General features: G+C 39.0%; 1 non-coding gene across 1 annotated transcript; it reads right to left on the minus strand.

The window, feature by feature from the left end:
- Positions 1–2,175: 2,175 nt before the first annotated feature.
- LOC121225258 (small nucleolar RNA R71) lies at positions 2,176–2,282 on the minus strand. Its single transcript, XR_005923151.1, has one exon. It is a non-coding gene; the product is annotated as a small nucleolar RNA R71 (small nucleolar RNA).
- Positions 2,283–5,078: the final 2,796 nt, after the last annotated feature.

The following is a 5,078-nucleotide window of genomic DNA, read 5'->3' on the forward strand; positions in this document are numbered from 1 at the left end:
ATAATAACCTGATCTCAAATCAATCTTCAAAAACATTATTGCCCCTTTTAACTGATTAAACAAATTTAAATTCTCGGAAAATGATACTTGTTCTTTATCGTAACCTTGTTGAGTTGTCGATAGTTGATAAACTGTAAATTATACATATTTTTACCCCATGTGTAATGCATTTTATGGATGATTTCCCATTAGAATTGGTGAATTCGATGCTCCTAATGCTTAAATTTCATGTTTTATACTTAGGAGAGCATAGGAGAGCGAAAGGAATGAGAAACGGGCCAAAAATGGAGAAAATGGGCCAAAGTATGAAATCAACACGGCTTGGACCTCCTCACACGAGCAGACCACATGGCCGTGTCAATTTGGTAGGCTCGAACACGGCCTGAAGTAATTGAACACGGGCGTGTTACACGGGCGTGTCTCTACTGAGCCCAAGTTGAGTCCAATCGAAAAAGGCCAATTTTGAGGGTTTTTAAACATTCCAAAGCCTATAAATACACCCTAGAGAAGGAGGAAAAATGAGGCAGAGAATAGGGAGTAAGGAATTACTCCAAGAAAGCCGATTGATCCATCTCAGAAGCTAGATTCATCATCAAGACTGAAGATCTCTCCTTAATTTCCTTTCAGGAGTTTTGGGTTTTCTTTATGTTTTGTATTCTTTATTCTTCAGAGATTTTTTCTTATTTAGTTATGAACTAAAACCCCTTAATACCTAAGGGGAATGAAACCTAAGACGAATCTTGTTATTATTTTCTAAATCGTATGATAAATATTTAACTTGTTCAATTATGTGTTCTTAATTCTTGTTTTGACATCCCAGGATACTGATTCAAGACATGCTCTTATTCAGGGGAGGAATAGACCCTGTCTAAGAGTACTTTTTTCATAATTAAGCGGAGTTGATTGCGCACCTAGACATAGGGTGACAAGATTTTGCCGGATTAGGGTGAAACCTAATAAGGGGATCCATAGATTGAGTTAATGCAACCCTAGAGTGTTAATTAGAGAAAAGTCTCAGTTATTCAATTTAGGGATTAGACGTTATTAGTCTTGAATAGGGATAATAACATAACTTAGGGATCTCTACGGAACAAGTTGAATGAATAAATCGTCCGATTCGGAGCCGGAATAACAAGTAAAGTCTAGGTGGATTTTTCCTTAGGTATTGTCTTCATTGAATCGATTTTCTTAAAAGCAATTCCCCAATTCTTTTCTCTGTGCGTTCTTAGTTTAGATAATTAGTTAATTAAAACAAAACCCCATTATTTTTAGGCTAGATAATAAAAAGACAGTCATTACTAGTACTTTTAGTTCCTTTGGGTTCGACAATCCAATCTTGCTAAAACTATACTACTATTCGATAGGTACACTTGTCTACATCGCGATAATAGTTAGTTCAAGAATGAGTAATTATAAATTTTTAAAACCTATCACGAAACCACGCGATCAAGTTTTTGGCGCCGTTGCTGGGGAACTAAGATATTAGGAACGCTAAATTTTTATTACTTTAGCCATTTATTTTTCTTGAAATTTAATTTAATTTTATTATTATTATTACTATTTAATTTACTTTTTCTTTCTCTTGGCAAGGTTTTATAGTTTATGACTAGAAGAAACTCGTCGGGACCATTACTTTTTGACGACAAACTCGATCGCACAGTTCGTAGAAACCAAAGAGAAATAAGGCAAAGCTTAAGATACACAGAGAATGAGCAAGAAGATGATACTCAACCCCCAACCGAAGAGATGGCTGAAAACCAAGGCAATTAGCTACCTTCTGCAATTACGGCTAATCAAAATCCTGCTCCATGTACTATGTATAACTATGCTAAACCATCTTTAACAGGAACTGAGTCAAGTATAGTTAGGCCTACTATTGCTGTGAATAATTTTGAACTGAAACCTAACACAATTCAAATGATACAGCAGTTTGTTCAGTTTGATGGTTTGTAGGATGAGGATCCCAACACTCACTTGACGAATTTTCTGGAATTTTGCGACACTTTCAAAATTAATGGCGTTTCTGATGATGCCATTCGCCTTCGGTTATTCCCTTTTTCACTGAGAAACAAAGCTAAATAGTGGTTGAACTCGTTACCACGAGGGTCTATCACTACTTGGGAACAAATAACCGAAAATTTTTTACTAAAATATTTTCCACCGACTAAAACGGCTAAGTTACGTAATGATATCTTTTCTTTTGTGCAGATGGACTTAGAAACACTTTACGATGCATGGGAGAGATACAAGGATATATTGCGAAGGTGCCCTCACCATGGGTTACCTCTATGGCTGCAAGTTCAAACGTTCTACAATGGTGTGAATCCCTCGACAAGACAGATGATTGACGCAGCTGCTGGAGGAACCATCAACAACAAAACACCTGAAGAGGCTTATGAATTTATTGAAGAAATGTCACTAAATAACTATCAGTGGCAAGTCATGAGGACTAAGCCAACAAAAATAGCAGACGTTTATAACATTGACTCAGTTACTATACTGTCAAATCAGGTAGAAGTTCTCAATAAGAAGATTGATGGTTTACTTGATTCTACGCAGGTATATCTAGTAATGAGATGTGACTCAAGTGGAGGAGGTGTGCATACAAAATATCAATCCTTCAATCCTACAACCGAAGAGGAACAAGTCAACTATATGGGTAACAATAACTTTAGATCTCAAAATAACCCATACAGTAATACTTATAATGCAGGTTGGAGGAACAACCCAAATTTCTCCTGGGGTGGTAAAGGGAATCAAAAGCCACAAAATCCTCAGGGTTTTCAACAGCCACCTTATCAACAAGAGAAGAAACCGAACCTTGAGAAGATGCTCTCTAAATTCATCTCGGTGTCAGAAACCCATTTCCAAAATACCGAGACAGCACTTAAAAATCAATAAGCATCGATCCAAGGACTCGAAACACAGATAGGCTAGCTATCCAAACTAATCTCCGAGTGACCATAAGATAGCTTACCAAGTAATACTGAACCTAACCCAAGGGAACACCTCAACGCAATTAGTACTCAAGATAAGGAAGGATTCATTGCGCCTGAGCCAGAATTGATGCAAGAAACTGTGGTGAGCAAAGGGAAAAGTGAGGTAAGTCATAACAAAATGGTGAATGAAGAATATAAACCTCGTGTCCCATACCCCAACGCGACAAGGAAAGACCATTCAGATGAACAAATTGGTAAATTCCTTAAACTCTTAAAAACAATTACATATTAACTTACCGTTTATTGAAGCTCTATCGCAGATGCCAAACACAATGAAATTCTTAAAAGAGCTTTTAGAAAATAAGAAGAAGTTCGATGAGGCGTCGCATGTGGAGCTAAACACAGTTTGCTCGGCCATTCTCCAAAATAAACTACCCAACAAACTAAAAGACCCAGGGAGCTTTACTATTCCTTGCTTAATTGGTAGTTTAGATGTTAATCATGCATTAGCTGATCTAGGAGCTAGTATCAACGTCATGCCTTAAAAAATGTTTAAGCAACTAGGTCTCGGGAAACCCAAACAGACTAGGATGAGCATTCAATTAGCAGATAAAACTATAAGATTACCTAGAGGTATTATTGAAGATGTGCTAGTTAAAATTGATAAATTTATATTTCCCTTTGACTTTATTGTTCTAGACATAGAAGAGGATAGCAACACTCCCTTAATTCTAGGAATGCCCTTTTTAGCAACTGCTAAAACCATCATTGATGTTGGCACAGGTGAACTCACACTCCAGGTGGGAGACTAAACAATTACCCTTCAAGCTCGCAATTCTGGCAACACATCAGGGATTGAAGGTAATTATTTAAACCATCCTACTAAAACTAAGTGTATGGTGCAACCTACTTTGCAGAAAATGAGTCTGATAAAAGCACACGAGTCATTCTCAAGCAATAGTAGAGGACCTATTCATTAAGATCGAAGACTACAAATCAAGGAACTCGATGAATGGCAGACGCATAAACCAAGAACACTCGACAAATCGAAACTACGCCAAAACGAGCCCGATACCTCTCCAAATCAACTTAAGGTTGGTGATAAGTTCTTATTAAATGCCGCGGATCCCCACATTGTCACTACCATACCTAATGAGGAAATTCTTCTTACGGTACTCAGTATTTTTCCATTCGATACAGTGGAGGTGAGTCATCCCAAGTTTGGCACTTTTAAGTAAACAACACCCGATAAAAACCCTATTTTGTTGAGATTGATAGCAGGAATGAGGAGCATAAACTCCTCAAACCACCATGATTATTCAACGGAGAGGTAAGTCGAGCTTAGACTATAAATAAGCGCTTCTTAGGAGGCAATCCGAGCACTAACAATAGTAATTTCTTTCAGTTTTGGTATTTAACTCCTAACTTACTAATAGAAATCTTGAATACAGGTATTTTCGCAGGGACGCGGCCAAGCACACAGGCGTGCGTAAGGCCATGTGAAAAGATGGTAAAAGGTTTCCCCAACACAGGCTACGATTAAACGCCACGGCCGTGTGATATGGTCGTGGTCAAGCCTGCCAAAACAACATGGGCATGCGACACGCCCATGTGGAAGACCTATAGTTGAAACTGAGAAACTAGCACGGGCGTGAGACATGCTCGTGTCTAATACTCGTGGTCGAACCTGTTAAATTAACACGGGTGTAGGGCTTGCATACATGGGCGTGGGAGAAGCGAACGAAGCTAGACACGGCTATGCGACACAACCGTGTTCACCAACATACCCGAGGCACATGGGCATGTGTCGAATTTCTGACGCGCCAAAATAGGAAAAATGTGAAACACACGGGCTGAAATTGGGGCACACGGGAGTGTCCCATGGTCGTGTGTCCTAAAATCTATAAATAGGCTACACTATTCATTATCTTCCCCACTTAAAAACCCTAACCCTAGCCGCTACAAGTCCACACGGCCTCCTTGCTACGCCCGTGTGCCATTTCTCTCTCTGTGGAAATTCGTCACCCTTTCCATCAATTCCCCAACGGGCCCCAAGAAGAACTATTTCAAATACTACATGCCTGACCTTTAGCAGCAGGCCATTGGATCAACTGGGCTGCTGTCAAACAAGTCTAGTTG

This window comes from Gossypium hirsutum, chromosome A03 (assembly GCF_007990345.1).
Source record: "Gossypium hirsutum isolate 1008001.06 chromosome A03, Gossypium_hirsutum_v2.1, whole genome shotgun sequence".
Taxonomy (NCBI): Eukaryota; Viridiplantae; Streptophyta; class Magnoliopsida; order Malvales; family Malvaceae; genus Gossypium; species Gossypium hirsutum.